The sequence below is a fragment of the Triticum aestivum genome, chromosome 6A, assembly GCF_018294505.1.
Source record: "Triticum aestivum cultivar Chinese Spring chromosome 6A, IWGSC CS RefSeq v2.1, whole genome shotgun sequence".
Classification (NCBI taxonomy): Eukaryota; Viridiplantae; Streptophyta; class Magnoliopsida; order Poales; family Poaceae; genus Triticum; species Triticum aestivum.
The window spans coordinates 457837085-457845498 of NC_057809.1; positions in this window are offsets into that span (position 1 = coordinate 457837085).

Sequence of the window (8414 nt, forward strand, 5' to 3'; positions counted from 1 at the left end):
CTGCAGCTAAGCCCCCGAGTGGGAGGATTACTCTCCACTCGGTAGGATTTTTTCAAACTTAGGTGAGTGCCAGACTGTAGCTAAGTCTCCGAGTGAGGGAACTTAGGCGAGTACTGGACTGCAGCTAAGCCCCTGAGTGGGAGGATTGCTCTCCACTCGGTAGGATTTTTTCAAACTTAGGCGAGTGCCGGACTGCAGCTAAGTCTCCGAGTGAGAGAACTTAGGCAAGTACTGGACTGCAGCTAAGCCCCTGAGTGGGAGGATTGCTCACCACTCGGTAGGATTTTCTTTCGAACTTAGGCGAAATGGATTCGCAGCTAAGCCTCCCGAATGAGAGGCCAGCTCGTCACTCGGTAGGATTTTCTTTCGAACTTAGGCGAAACAGATTCACGGCTAAGCCCACCCACTGGGGGATTTCAGAGGTAAATAAGAACAACAACAATTGTACGAGAGGACTGTAAAGCTCTTGTCTTTGGTAAACAAATTACAAAGGTGTTTCTTATTACATTTTATTCGAACGAGTGCTTAAGTATAAAAGGGGCGAAGCAGCTCCGCGTTCCAGGCTTGTGGCTCGTCCTTCTGATGCTCAATACTATAAAGATGGTATGCTCCATTGTGGAGAACTTTGGTGACGATGAAGGGGCCTTCCCAAGCCGGGGCGAGATTGTGTGGTTTTTGTTGATCCACTTGAAGAACCAAGTCTCCTTCTTGGAAGGCTCGACCTCTCACATTTCTGGCGTGGAATCGACGCAAGTCTTGCTGATAGATGGTTGACCGGATCAAGGCCATCTCTCTTTCCTCCTCTAGGAGATCGACTGAATCTTGCCAGGCCTGCTCTGCTTCTTCTTCGGAGAAAAGCTCGACTCGGGGTGCATTGTGGAGCAGGTCACTTGGTAGAACAGCTTCGGCTCCATAGACCAAAAAGAAAGGAGTTCGTCCAGTCGACCGGTTGGGAGTTGTCCTCAAACCCCACAGAACTGATGGAAGTTCATCGACCCAAGCGCCCGTTGCGTGTTTGAGATCACGCATCAGTCGGGGTTTCAATCCTTTGAGAATTAGGCCATTGGCTCTTTCTGCTTGTCCATTCGACTACGGGTGAGCGACTGAAGCATAGTCGACTTGTGTGCCTTGAGAAGCGCAGAAAACTCTAAACTCATCGGAATCGAAATTCGATCCATTGTCAGTGATGATACTGTGGGGGACTCCATATCTGAATGTCAATTCTCTGATAAAACTAACAGCGGTGCTGGCTTCAAGATTCTTGATAGGTTTAGCTTTGATCCATTTGGTAAACTTGTCGACTGCAACGAGCACATGAGTGAAGCCGCTCCTACCAGTTCTCAGTGGTCCAACCATATCCAGTCCCCAAACATCAAAGGGCCAGACGAGGGGAATGGTCTTCAGGGCTGACGCTGGCTTGTGAGACATGTCGGAGTAAAACTGGGAGCCTTCACATCTGTCGACTATATATTTCGCCATTTCATTTGCTCGTGGCCAATAGAATCCGGCTCGGTATGCTTTAGCCATGATGGCCCGAGAGGACGCATCGTGACCACAGGTCCCCGAGTGGATGTCATTGAGGATCATTCGACCTTCTTGTGGCGTTATGCATTTTTGACCGACTCCAGTCACGCTTTCCCTGAACAATTGTCCTCTTATCACAGTAAAGGCCTTGGATCAACGGACGATCAGCCGAGCCTCTTCTTCGTCTTTTGGGAGTTCTTTTCTGAGGATGTATGCAATGTATGGCACTGTCCAATCGGGTGTGATGACCAGAACCTCCATGATCAGGTCGACCACTGTTGGGACCTCGACTTCAGTCGGATCTATGGTGCTCTTAGGTTGCGGGGGCTCTTCAGTAAAAGGATCTTCTTGAACGGTCGATGTGTGAATATGTTCCAAAAACACATTGTTGGGAATGGCTTCTCTCTTGGAACCTATCTTTGCCAAGTCATCGGCTGCTTGATTTTTCAGTCGGGGTATGTGATGGAGTTCTAACCCCTCAAACTTCTTTTCCAACTTCCTCACCGCGTTGCAGTAACCAGTCATGGCTGGGCTTCTGATGTCCCACTCCTTCATCACTTGATTGACTACCAAATCTGAGTCGCCGTAGACCATAAGGCGACGGACGCCGAGTGAGATGGCCATACGCAACCCATACAGGAGTGCTTCATATTCAACTTCATTATTGGAGGAATCAAAGTGAATATGGAGGACATATCTGAGCTTGTCTCCTCGGGGGGATACCAGAACCACCCCAGCACCGGAACCATTTAGCATTTTGGATCCATCAAAGAACATGGTCCAGTGCTCCGAGTGAACTTTGAAAGTGCGTTATATCGACTAGAGGGGGGGTGAATAGGCGATTTTTATGAAAGTCTTCAAAACGTGGAAGTTATGAAGACAAATGATAGAAATAAACCTATTAACATGCAGCGGAAGGTAGACTACACTAGGCAAGCCATAGTCAAGTATTCAATAAAGTGAAAGCACAATGACTTAATAGCAGCAATGTAGTAAGGATCAGGTAGGAAGATATTATGAAGCCATACAGAACATGCAGTCACTCAGTCAAGACAAAAGATAGTGCAAACATACAATGACTTCACAAGGAGCAACAGTAAGTAAAGGGAGGGGAAGATGAAACCAGTGACACGCTGAAGACAATGATTTGTTGGACCAGTTCCAGTTGCTGTGACAACTGTACGTCTGGTTAGGGCGGCTAGGTATTTAAACCTTAGGACACACAGTCCCGGACACCCAGTCCTGAACACGCAGCTCAGGACACCCAGTCCTCACCGTATTCCCTTGAGCTAAGGTCACACAGACCTCGCCCAATCACTCTGGTAAGTCTTCAAGGTAGACTCCCAAACCTTCACAGACTTCGTTCACCGGCAATCCACAATGTCTCTTGGATGCTCAGAACGCGACGCCTAACCGGCTGGAGGATGCACAGTCCTCAAGTGTAATAAGTCTTCAGATCACACAGACAAGAAGACTTAAGTGATGCTCAATTCGCTTTGGCTCTGGGTGGTTAGGGCTTTATCTCGCAAGGAATTCTCTCTCAAAGGCTTCGAGGAGGGTTGCTCTCAAATGACAAAAGCCGTACTCTCAATCTGAGCAGCCAACCGTTTATGGTTGTAGGGGGTGGGCTATTTATAGCCACTAGGCAACCCGACCTGATTTGTCCGAAATGACCCTGGGTCACTAAGGAACTGACACGTGTTCCAACGGTCAGATTCCAAACTCACACGGCAACTTTACTTGGGCTGCAAGCAAAGCTGACTTGTCCGACTCTGGACAAGATTCGCTCTCATAGTCTTCACTCAAAGACATAGGTTTTGGTTAGGCATCACTTCAGTCATTCTGACTGGTTCTCTTGGACCCCACTTAATAGTACGGTGGTTCCTATGACTCAACAGAGAAGAAAAAGAACTACGAAAGATCTAAGTCTTCGAGCTTCATAGGCTTCATGTGATGTCTTCTCTTGTCATAGTCTTCAATGAGAATATCTTCATATACCACCTTTGACTTCAATGTCTTCATACATTTTTAGGGGTCATCTCTGGTAGGAAAACCGAATCAATGAGGGACTTCTACCTGTGTTATCCTGCAATTCTCACAAACACATTAGTCCCTCAACTAGGTTTGTCGTCAATACTCCAAAACCAACTAGGGGTGGCACTAGATGCACTTAAAATCTCCCCCTTTTTGGTGATTGATGACAAACTAGTTGAGGTTTTCAACGGGGAATATAATCTGTGAAATTGTAAAGGATAAGGAATTGTCTTCATAAGTTGCAAGGGCTCCCCCTGAAGATGTGCATATAAGTAATTTGCTTTTGGAATGCAAATGCACATGGCAGGTTGTACTTGTGGAGATCCACTTCAACTTATGATGACAATCCACTATGCATGTGAAAGTATATGAAGATAATGACAATGCATAATGGAAAATGGACGTCTGCAGGATGATCTAAGTGCGGAATTTATCATCGCAAAACAAAGTGGCAGACAAGTAGCAGACGACCATCGAGTTTAAGTGTTACAACTCAAAGAACCAAATGTAGCAAGACGAGAGTTGTAAGCACGAAGCAAAATATAAAGCACCCGCCCATATGGACCCGCTTGAAGACTATCAACCTCATATGCTTCTCCCCCTTTTGTCAGTAAGGACCGAAAAGGTTTGAAGACATAGAGCATCTACTCATTCCCATGCGAAGTAGGTGAAGTAGCAGGGTCGTTGGTGGTGTTTGGTGGTGCTGAAGAGCTTGGAGCAGAGTTGACGCGTGCTGAAGGAGGTGGTGGTGAAGTAGCATCATCTTCATCCTCGATAACTCTGGCAGTCACTGTTGCAGCAGATGAAGAGAACTCAGAGTCTTCAAGGGATGGAGTTCCTCATAGCACAGCCCTTCGAGGAGGTGTGGAGTCAAACTTGAATCGCTCAGTGAAGCCATCCTCTTGAAGATCAGCTTCAGAACACATCATCGTGAGCCCTTTCCATGTGCGGCGACAGGTCTCATGGGCAACGAAAGCATTCTTGGTGGCAAGATTGCGAATGCGATTAACATCCACCAAGAGGCTTTTCATCTGACGCTTCAGCCAGTCATGATGCCTATCCTGTTTCTGATGAAGAGCCACAAGAAGCTCTCGGTCGGTGAGAATACGAGTGCGCTTCTTGTGTCTTGGAGCAGTTGTGCTATCAGTGGCTTCAGTAGGCGCAGGGTGTGGTGCACGTGTAGTGCCAGCCAAAGGATACACCCGAGTGACTGCTTCAACTCCTTCAATGTTCTATGAGAAACTCTGATGCTCTGCATTCTGAAGAATTAGAGGTTCCTTTGCAGGCTCAGGATAGATGGCTTCAGTAGAGATATCCACATCAGGAAGAAAAATCCTATGATTGTGAGCAGATGGCTGATATGAGATATCGGAGTGAAGTTTAATTAGCCGCATTACCCATGGGGCGTAGAATTTCAAGCCAAACAGATCAGAGCCTGATGCAGCAAGTTGGTGAATGAATAAGTCTTGTGCATTGAAGCATTTTCCATGAAGAATATAGAAGACCAAAGTCTTCATTGCACCCTCAAGCTTGGCATTTGGAGAGTGCCCTTTGATGGGCCAGAGAGTTCGCCTGATGATGTGATAGATGGTTCTTGGCAGATACTCAAGGTCTTCAACGAAGAACTCTGTTGGATAAGCAGCATCTTGGGGCAATGGCTTCATCATGCTGAGCATCTGACTCATATCAGGTTCTGGCCTCTTAAAGATGCTCTCAATAGCTTCACTATGCAGCTGACAGCCATGCTCGTAGAGATCTCCAGGAGTGGGCAAACCGGTGAGCTCAATGATGTCAAATGCATTGGCTTCGTGATGAACGTTTCTGGTCATCCACTCCAGGACCCAAGTCTTCGGATCTCTGCTGTACCCGCGGATGTGAAGTGTGGCATAGAATTGGAGCAGCAGCTCTTCATTCCAATGCTCTTGGTCAGTAACGAACGGCAGCAGTCCAACTTCCTTGAAGCAATCCAAAGCTTCTTCCAGACAGGGCAGACCAGCTATGGCTTCAATGTCAAGGCGCTTGTGTGGGAAGATGCGACCTTGGTTGTAAAGAATGCATGAGTAATAGCTTCGCTGAGGATAGCTCCAGAACTGATCAGATGATATCCTTTCCCTTGAGTAGGGGTTCCTGGAGCTATCGAAGAATGTGTTGTCTGCCCTGAAGCCATTGATATTGAAGGAGCCAGGTGCTGATGCAGGACCTGGGAACCTTGGCAATCTTGGGATTGGCTTCTGTGCCTGAGGCCTGTGCTCAACATGATAGTCGAACTGGGGACCGGCAGCAGACTCAGGAACAGAAGTGACGGGATCAGTGGCTTCGCTGTCTTCTTCTTCCGTAGGGGAGGGCTCCACATTAGCTTCATTGGTGGTTGTGGCAGCCGCAAGATTTTCAAGCACGTTCTCCTTGAGAACTGCTTCTTGGTGGGATAGTGGAGTGGCAACTTGTGGGACTTCATCTTCCGCGGCTGATGCAGCCGGATTGTCTTCAGTAGAGACTTGAGGCCTTGGACCTTTGCGAAGCCTGCACAACGCAGGCGACGCCTGTGGAGTTGGAGTGGGTTGGGCCTCATAGTCTTCTTCCTCTTGTGGGCGATCTGCCCATGAAGCATCCTGTGCAATTGGCGTCAGTGGACGACCAATGCTGATGAGTTCTCTGTTTTCAAGCTGAGGAAGGACTGCACCATCTTCTACATTGTCATGTTGACTAATGTCTTCAGCAGCGATGGGATCAGCTGCTGGAAGGTCTTCAGCTTCATGAGCCTCTATGGAAGCAGGCTCATGGATAGTCAATTGGCGTTCAGCTTTAGGATAGACCATAGAAATGGGTTCAACTATCAAGGGCTCTGTGGGAGCAGCCCGATCTTTCTTGGTCTTTCTCTTCTTCTTGGAGGGGGTAGTTGGAGAGGCTTCAGAATGTTTCCTCTTCCTGGCTTCAGCCTCAGCAGTTCCTTGTCTTCTTGAGCTCTGAAGCGGTTAACCGGCTTTTTGGCTTTGAGCCAGTCAGTCTAGTTGGTAAGACAATCGGAACTGCTTCCTACCTTGGTGCGTCAGGTTCAGCCATAGCAGGCTTCTTCTTCTTTGCGGTCATCCTGGGGTCGATGCCAGGACGCCCAAGGGCCTTGCGCTTCTCAGCCTCATTGTAGGCTTGCACACATCTGTCAGCCAGAGTCTTCATGCGCTCACGCGAACCCTGAGCTTCTGCACGTTTCTTTACAAAGGTTTCCTTGAGCTTCATCACTTGACAGATCAATGTCGTCATTGCGCAGAATGGCAGCAGCAGTTAGCTCTTGTCCGGTGTGAGGCAGAGGCATCTTGACCTTCTGGGGCTTGGAGATGCGAGATAAGTCTTCGGACTACACACTGTCCTCAGGAGGTACAGTTGCCAGTGGCTTCGCCCATGAGATTTTTGGTGAGGGGGCAGGCTTTGAAGCTTTAGGCTTCTTCAGCTTCTTTGTCTTCGGCGCTGCAGGCGCTTCTTCAGATTCAGCGTCAGCTGCAGGCTCATTCACTGCAGTCCCTTGAACCAAGATACGGGTGATGAGGCCTTCAAGGTTGTCGAAAGGACCGATGACATTGGGTTCTGCATGTCGTGTGCCATCTGCCCTTGGTGCTGAGGGACCAGGGTTGAAGTCTAACCCAAAAGTCTTCTTGTTCTGCTTCGCTGAGTTCTGGGCAAACTGGAAGTTGCGCTTGAACAGATTGTCGTCACGACACCATAGTAGTGACGATGAGTGTGCATCAGCAGGCTGTGGCCCATGGACCATGCAGGGATAGAAGCCTTGAGCAATGGCTTCATCTCTGGACCTGCGTAGAAGATTCTTGTATAGGATGTCTCCCCACGATCTCTTGATGGCATTTTTCTCAGCATATTCCTGGGTTACAAATCGGTATTTGAACCATTGTTCTGCCCAATATCTTCGAATCCATTGGATTCGGGTCTTGCGCTGATTGTAATCCTCTTCAGGATCTGTCTTGTACAGTTCTGAGAGTTCATCTGGCAGATCTCTGGATGTTTCTCCACGACGCTTTCTGCCACCCTTCCTTGCTACTTTCTCTGAAGCCATAAACTTTAATTTGAAAGGCTTTAGCACGTTCAAAGGCTTCAAAGGTTTTCGCTTGCTGGACCAACAGGAACTTGCTTCGGGAGAATTAATGTGATGCTGTAAGAATTCTGCAAATGAATGCACACTATGAGAACCAAAGGATTCTCCCACGGACATGTACCACACTAAGAACTGCCAAACGAAGTGGAAGATGAGGCCGAGCAGTTCGATCTTCCGTGCCCTAACTTGGCGACGGAGGACACCTATGGCGACGGCGGAGAGGACGATGTCCGTGGTCGGCGTGAAGACGGCGTCGGAGAGGTTGCGGCAACGAAGTGCTTCGTCGCCAGCGTCGTCGAGGGCTAGCGGTGGTGCTAGGGTTCGTGCGAGAGTGGAAGAAGAGATAATGACCGCGGTGAAGTGTGTATTTATAGGTACATGGGTGGCACTGTGCTATTACATAGGTGCCCCTGGCGATTCGCATCTGAGAAACACGTGGCCATTATGCGGAATTTTGGGGTTTGTGCCACGTCCCACGCACGCCTTGATTGTCGGGTGGTCGTTCCTACTTCTCCGGGTTTCATGTGGAGGAATGAGCATTGAAAACGGACTTAATGGTTGTCTCTGTATCTTCTGCTGACAAGGACGCAGAGAAGACATTCGACAGTTTTAATAGAATGCATATGATTTGGAGAGATAGAATTTGAGATAGAAAGCATAGAGAGGTTAGGGTCCGATCACATTCACTTAGTTCAAAAGATTCAACAATGAAGACATAGCTATAAGTGAATGCTATAGAGGACAGAACACTAAT